At 40.2% G+C, this 8,108-nt stretch overlaps 1 protein-coding gene, 1 long non-coding RNA gene and 1 other non-coding gene across 3 annotated transcripts in view; 2 read left to right on the top strand and 1 right to left on the bottom strand.

Annotated features, from left to right (window-relative positions):
- vdrb (vitamin D receptor b) overlaps nt 1–614 on the bottom strand; it is a 45,004-nt gene extending 44,390 nt beyond the window's left edge. The window contains exon 1 of the mRNA XM_053683611.1: nt 1–614. This exon is cut by the window's left edge and continues 401 nt beyond it. The gene's annotated coding sequence lies outside the window, so the exon portion shown is untranslated.
- LOC124628674 (uncharacterized) lies at nt 212–4,037 on the top strand. The gene is made up of 3 exons (XR_006983290.2): nt 212–325; nt 2,242–2,354; nt 3,881–4,037. It is a non-coding gene; the product is annotated as an uncharacterized LOC124628674 (long non-coding RNA).
- Nucleotides 4,038–7,985: 3,948 nt separating this feature from the next.
- trnaq-uug (transfer RNA glutamine (anticodon UUG)) lies at nt 7,986–8,057 on the top strand. Its single transcript has one exon. It is a non-coding gene; the product is annotated as a tRNA-Gln (tRNA).
- The last annotated feature ends 51 nt before the right edge of the window (nt 8,058–8,108 follow it).

The following is an 8,108-nucleotide window of genomic DNA, read 5'->3' as shown; positions in this document are numbered from 1 at the left end:
CCGGACCGTGCAACTTTCTCTTTATCCCGTGTGTGTGTGTGTGTGTGTGTGTGTGTGTGTGTTTCTTCTTCTGTCTCCTCCTCGCGCTTGCTCGTTACTCTCTCCACTCCGCTTCCCCGGAACTTTCCTCTTTTCTTTTTTTTCGCAAACGCGTGTGTTCATGTGTATGTATGGATGTGCGCGTGCGTTTATCTCATTCCTATGGCGAGAAGTTGCCGCCAGCGCGAGCACACACCGAGGCGTGGAGGAGAAGAAACGCGGAGACGCGTCAGACCGATCTTATCCGCGTGCGATCAAATAAAACAGAGCGCGCGCCTGCTTTCCGGTACGTACAGCGGAGGAAGAAAAAAAGAAAACACGTACAAACTTTGAACTTGGACCCCAGTAGAGATAGAGAGAGAAACGGGGGAAAGGGGGTCGGTTGTAATAACGCCCCGCCTCGGCTCCTCGCGCAGTAACCCACGGACACGCCGCGCGCGCTCCTGGCTGTTATGGTTGTTTTTTTTTGTTTGTTTTTTTAGGGGTTTATGCGCGAGACCCCATTGCCACGCCACACGCGCACTGTTCCGACGTTTGGGACGACACACACTCTCTCTCTCTCTCACTCTCTCTCTCACACACATATACACACACATACACACGTACGCGCACAAGGGGTGTGTCGTGACGTCACGGAGCGAAGAGGTAAACAACTCGATCTGTCCGCGTGAGAAACCGAAAAAAAACACACGAATATAACAAACGCGCGTGGTTTTGCGTGAACGTGCTATGAGGAAAAACAAACAAACAAGGTTTCTGCTCATGATTCGGTGTAATAAATATTACAAAATAAGCAGGTTTAATAAACATGTGGGAGTCACGGGATGTGCGAGTTGCCAGATCCGCGGATTTACCTCATTTCTGAAACACAGCGGCAGAACTGTAGTTGTTTTTTATTATAGCATACACACTTTAGACACACCAATCAGACTACCATGCATGTGTTTGGACTGGGGGAGGAAACCGGAGTACCCGGAGAAAACCCCCGCAGCACGGGGAGAACATGCAAACTCCATACAGACAGGGCAACAGAATAATAATAATAATAACAACAACAACAACAACCCTGAGTTCTGTAAGTGACATCAAACCAACATGGCCACTCAAGGTATCAATGGTCAATAAAATCCCGCTTCATTTCTGATAGTTTGTTGCTCATGAAAGACAAACATGTCCATGTTTTTTCCCCACGTTGTAGCTCGAACCCACCGAGGTGGAAAATAATGTAATCCAGAGTTCTGGTGTCCCGCTCTATTCCGAATAAAGCATTTTATTTAAACCCCATGCTGGGGCGGTGTGATGAAGCAGAGTTACTATTAGCTCCCTGAAGCTGATTATTTATCAAAGTTGATATTCCCTGCTGGTTTTATTCCTCTTATACCACAGCAAAATACCAACAATAACATTAAAAACATTACTAAACAAATCCCGATTGTCACCTCAAACATCTGTGTACCAGTACACCCTGCTGGGGAAAAAACCCAATATAAATCCTCATTTAATTTGTAATGGTTATAATGGGAATTGTATTGGTTTTAATGGAAACTGTAATGGTCTCTCTACTGGTAATTTGTTGCCTTCTATTGGTGGAATGTTATGTCTAGTGGACACCATTAAGGACCAATAATGGTAATGGCTTTAATGGTTATTTGGTGGTGTGTAATGGTATTTGTAGTGGAACCCAGTAGAATTCCTGAAAGTCCCACCAGAGACTCGTCCACCTGACCCAGCTGTACTACTGAACTCTTCTGTGAAATAATAAATTCGCCCTTTAATGCACCATTAATATAGATTAAACACAGGGTTGCCAGATGCGTCACAAAAACAACCTCTATACACTGAAATGTTAGGTTTAACATCATTCGTATCACCACAATATGTATTAAATAAGGAATAAAATACAGTGTGTGTGTGGTATTTAATTCTCTATAACAGCAGCTCTGACAGTAGCACAGGTTTATATTAACAGGTTTGTTCTAATACGTTATCGTTTCCATAGTAACAGGGCCTCCTACACCAGGTGCTCCACTAATAATAAACAGATTAAAAATCGTTGCTACGGTGACGTTTTCTGTCAGGAGATGTTATGGAAGGTTTATGGAAGGAGTCGCCGGTGTCAGTGCATTGAAGATGTGAACTTTATGTTTTGAGTTTTGGTGGTAACGTGGTTGGATATTGTGTAATTTTTGTTTTTTAATGCAGATCTGGCAACCCTGAGGGATGCTTTGAATGTGTGCTGATGTGGGTCAGTGCACCGATGGGCTTCTCTTTCACATGGGTGTGTCCATGCCTTGTGCAATAATGCAGTCCTGGAGGTATGCATCCACTTGGGGGGCCTAGTGTGTGTGTGTGTGTGTGTAGGTAGGTATGTATGTATGTATATATTCACCCTTGCATGAGGCCCATGATGTGAATCAGAGAAGAAAATTGCTTTAATGCATCCATGTATGTATGTTTGTGTGTGTTTGTATGTTTGTGTGCACACACGTGTCTGTGTGTGTGTGTGTGTGTGTGTGTGTGTGGGGTGGGGTTACACCAAGGGCAGAGCTGTTCAGTTTGGCGTGAATGTCAGAGCACGAGGTGAAGGGAAAAGGAAAAAAAACAGAAAGAGCTGATGTGTTGGAATGAGAGGAAGAGGCCACGCTGAGGCGTGCAGCGAGCTACGAGTCGGTATTGTGCGTGAGGGGGGAGGGGAGTCGGCTTTCCGTTATCCTGTTTCCATCTGTCCACCACTCACCAGTGTGTGTGTGGTGTGTGTGTGTGCGTGCGTGCGTATGTGTATGCTATAGTGATCCCGGGACACGTATTACTTTAACATGTAATTTTAAACATGTAAATACTTTATATATGATAATAAGTGGGCTATTGTGTGTTATTAATCCTTATACATACTCAGAAACACGCTAGAAACATCGCTTCATTCATGCTAGCAGGAGAAAAGTCCCTGTGTACAGCGGTCTCTGTACGTGTGTAATGAGAGGTCCTGTACGACCGGGTAAAACAAAACCGCCGTTATACACATCATTTCTTCCGATATTGTGCGGCAAAAATTTCAACATTACCATTACAACCACCGTCTACTCATCACTAACATTATCTTAGCGTTCACGTTCCGCGGGTAAATGTTTCCCGTCAGTCACTTTCTAATCATTTGCATGTTGGACGTGATCGGTCCAAAACCCCTTTGAGTATGTGATTTAGTGACATCACAAGTTGATTGATATTACCTAGCTCCACCCCCCCAAAAGCAGAGACCATAAAATCGACTTGCACATCGTCCGTGCGTATAACATTTAGATTTAAATCATTTAATTACACAATCGAATTCATTTTAAGAAAGAAATAATTATAATGATTTAAAAATAAATAGCTGTAGTTTTATTTAGGGAGTGTTAGAAATGCGCTATACAAATGGAGATTATTATTATTATTATTATTATTATTATTATTACACAAACATTGCTTAAGGAAATAGTTCACATAAAAGAACGACGGTGTAAATGCCACATAAACACCTCTATACTGGCAGCCATTTAAAAATCTTTATAAATCATTACAGCTCATTTATACATAAATCCAAACCGAATCTGCTTTATTAAATGATTTATGTTCATTATATTTTATATCAGTGTTGCTTAGACAAACCGTGTGTGAGGATTTTATTTCCTGTTTTTATGACGTGTTTTTCTCTTCCTCGGGGAAGTGATGGTTTCAATTCAATGGCGTTTTATTTCAGTAAATTAAATATGTGTGTGTGTGTGTGTGTGTGTGTGTGTATCCTTGAGTTAGAATACAGCACTGTGACTCAGCTATTTCTGCAACCTTTTTTTTTTTTTTTCAGGGAATGTTCGTAAACTCTGTGTTAACAGAAAAGACCAAACCAAATCGTTTTGTGTTTAATGGCGATGTATTGATGCACAGCGCCCTGTTGAAGCGATTCCTGTACAGAAGTTGCACACTCCGTAACATTTTTGATTAAAGGTGCGGTTTGAAATGTATAAAAGTCCTGTAATTATCCTTTATATTTAAAGACACAGTAACAAAAAAAAACTTCCATACTGATGCTAATACAATGAAGTGCACTGGTTTCTTCATTTTAGGCTTCTACTTATTTCTGTATATTTTTTTCCAGCCCATAAATGAGCTCCGCCCCCAGCTTGAACAGAAGTGCTTAACGGTGAACACTTGTTAACGTTTTCATTGCGATTGCAATTCACCTCTGAGGCACGAGAGGGCGCTAATTATTACAGACAGCTCGTTTAAATCGACGGAGGTGATTTTTAATGAGTTTATTTAAAGCTGCTGTCTGTGATGTTGACATCAGAACACCCGCATGTTAACTGACGAGTGTTAGAGGACATGTTGCGAGTTACAAAGAATAATTGTGGAAAATCCGTTACGTGCAAAATCAGGGGATGGGAACCGTAATTTCAAATATTTAAACAGGTTTTTTTGTGTGATAATTGTCCTAGATATCTGTTCAGGTTCATAAAGTGGAAAACAGAACTTTAGCAGATTGTCTTTAAAGATACGGTATGCAATATTCATCCTGTGAAGTGAATCAGCTAAGGGGAGGAGCTAAATTCAGGGCCAGAAAAAAGTAAACAAGCCTGAAGCACATGCTGTGCAGGCCAGACATTGTGAACCACAGTTTTAAAATCTATCTTTAAAACTATAGAATTATTAAATAACCACGTAATATTACAAACTTCACCTTTAATATAAACATTATGTCCACTTCCTGTTTTTCGGGTCCGGATGACTTGAACGACAGACTGTATTTTGTGTCTTTTGGTGGTTCAGTGTGTGGTGATGTTGAGAACGTTATCAGCCTTTAATCAGACTCATGCATGGCATAGAATGATTTTAAAGCGGCGATTTGTAACGGCACAATCACTGCGTGGTGCATGAAGGGATTCCACATGTATGTATTTATTTAGAAAAGCGTACACACACTGCACATTCCTCTAATACGCAGCAATTAAGGCATGAGTGTACCGATGTCAACATCACAGACTGCAGCTTTAAATAAATTCATTAAAAATCACCTCCGTCGTCTTAAGGGAGCTGTCTATAATATTTAGCGCCCTCTCATGCCTCGGAGGTGAATTTCAATTGCAATGAAAACGTTAACAAGCATTTTTAATCGACAACCTGATACTAAAACAGGTCTTTTTTATATTTAGTTCATGCACGTGGTCAGGTTGTTAGCGACTGATCAGCATTAGCCTATTTTTGAAATTTTTGCTAACTCTAAACGTCACGTAGTATAGCTAAACACACGCATTGGATGTCGCGTTTGCTAGGTACTATACTACATGAACACGCCGGCCATATTGGAAGGTCCAGATCAGGTGCGTATGTATTTCGATGTGATAAATCCAACTGTAACTCGTTTTATAATTAACAGATTTTTTTTTTTGCAACATTTTCTTTGTTAAAAACCTCATCAATATCTGTTAGTGTAATGTGAAAATATTTTCACGGTCGATAGTTTCGACTTCTGAAAGCTGCCAATAAAGCAGCAAAAAGAGACGAAAATCATAATAGCCCAGGCCTACGTGGGAGTTTTCCTACAATAGACAATCTAATAACACAATTCATTAAAGTGTTATGTAAACAAAAAACATCAGTAAAGATCACATGAAGGCGCTCGCAGCAAAAACTCTGATCTTGTGATGGTTAAACGAAGCATTCTGACGGTTTTGTTTTTAAAACCCTGTTCTCTCGCGTCTCCTGATCAGAAGGTAGATTTGTTTGTGAATAAACAAACCTTTTTTTTCCGCCTCTGTCCATCTCCTGTGTGCGTGTTCGGTGTGTGTAGCCTACGTGATGCAACAGGCCGTGAACTCTGCAGAGAACACAAACACCACGCTGGAATGTGCAGGGAAAACAGCTTTACAATAGGATTGCATCACTTTGGGTCAAAGGTCAAGGCTGGGTAGCCAATCGTCATGCGGCATGGAAGAGAGCGGAGTGGAACGTGAATGTGCTTTATTATTATTATTATTATTATTATTATTATTATTTCATAGCTGAATTGTATTGGATTTATAGCCTCTGGAACTAAAGTCACAGCTGTACATGAACAACAAATGTCCAGGAAAACAGGAAAGAATGTTGCTTGTGGAGTTTGATTGTTCGTTTGAAGTCTTTGAACAGAAATAGCAAAAGAAAACATCCTTTGTGGGTCACAACTACAAACACAGAGCTGGTCACATGATCACTCAGAAATGGAGGGGGAAAAACCCCACAACTACTATGGGCGCCGAAGTTTATTATTTTCCTCCTCGGGCGTTTTATTTGTCTTGTAGCACCGCGGCATTTCAGCGACTACCATCTTTATTAATAAAATCCGTTTATAGTTACTTTTAATGTCGTGAAGTTAGTTCCTACTGTCGCTTACGTTATAACAAATGTCTGTTCCCTCACCAACCCTCTCTTTATCCTCTCTCTTGACGTTAATAAGACAAAAAAAACAGAAAACGCAGAAACCAAGAAACCGCACAACATAAACTGTCAAAAAACTTACAGTTACAGCTTTACTGCTGACTGTTACGAAGGGCTGACACTGGAGACTCCTTCCGTGCATGTTAAATAAATGTCTCCTTCCAGAAACCCGTTTACGTGAATGAGATGTCACTACGGAACGATAAAGTATTAGAGCAAGAGCGTTGAGATGAACCTGCACTACTGTCAGAGCTCCTGATATAGACAATGAATCAACACCTGACCAATCACAATCCAGAACTCAACAGAGGTGTGGTATAAATTAGTACAACACGAACACACCAATGATGAGTCGTTCACTCACGAATCGACTCTTTGAATCGGCTCTTTTAGATGAACGTTAGAGACTCACATATCTAATACGTTTTCATGTTTTTTTTCGGATTCGCTAATGCCAATTAATCAAACACAGTGCAATCATGATCGAATCTTATTAGCATCTGATTTGTTTTGGTACAGAATAACTTCACGGATGGCACACGTTAGGGAATTCCGGCTCTTTTTAGTGAGTCCAATCAGCTTATCAATAAGAGTCGACTCTTTCAGCTCCCAAATGACTCTTCCCCCACTAACCCGGACAATTTTGACCCCTAATCTTTCTCTTTGCGAGGTGTTGTTGAAATTGTTTAATGAAATCTTCTCGATATTCTCATTGACTATATTATACAACTAGAAAGGAAAACTACAAGTGTGTGAACTTTATATTAGTAAATAGCTTAATCAAAATTGTATTTTATAATATAAAATATAAATTTAATGTGAATTACCTGCAGAAGGATATGCAGAAAACTATGACGTCTGTACCAACGACAATTTTTTTTTTTTTTTTGGGGGGGGGGGGGGGGGGGGGTTAAACAAAGCGAGTTACAGTTACAAACGGGTTTTATCACCGTATAGAGCAGCATGTCTCTATAGACTTGCATAGGCTTCCGCTTGAATCTCGCCCCTTTCAAAATGGCGGACATGTTGACGTATTGGAGTAACTAGCAGAACACATGCTAGCGATGGTCTATAAAGGCTTGTGAGAAGCTCCATCTCGCGGTTATTCCGTGAAACGACTTGTTGTTATCTATCCTTCGCTACAATTCACCATAGCGTGTTATGACTATGTAAACGACGTACAAATTGTAATTATAAATAAAAAATATGACAAATATAGTATATAACTTAATCATTAGTGCACCAGAAAATGTACCGGAAATTGCGTAAATCGAGGGCAGGATTATCAAGCTAGCTAGCTAACGTTACCTAGTTAAGTTTTGTAATTCAAACATAATTATTTATTGAACGCATCTGCGTATTGTAACTGTTGTCTAAAAACGATTGATTTCACTGATATTTCAATTTTTATTAAACAAATTCCAAACTACATTGTAAATGGCGACAGGGCACCTTTAGCTTTATAGGAGTAGCTTTATAAGGATTTGCACGCGCCTGGTCCCATGGTGTAATGGTTAGCACTCTGGACTTTGAATCCAGCGATCCGAGTTCAAATCTCGGTGGGACCTCGTCCTTTTTTTATTTTTAATTTTTCATCAATTTTTATTCACCTAAACATG

Source organism: Ictalurus punctatus, chromosome 11 (assembly GCF_001660625.3).
Source record: "Ictalurus punctatus breed USDA103 chromosome 11, Coco_2.0, whole genome shotgun sequence".
NCBI classification, from domain to species: domain Eukaryota; kingdom Metazoa; phylum Chordata; class Actinopteri; order Siluriformes; family Ictaluridae; genus Ictalurus; species Ictalurus punctatus.
Note: the sequence above shows the minus strand (reverse complement) of the source record. Positions and strands in the feature narration are given on the sequence as shown.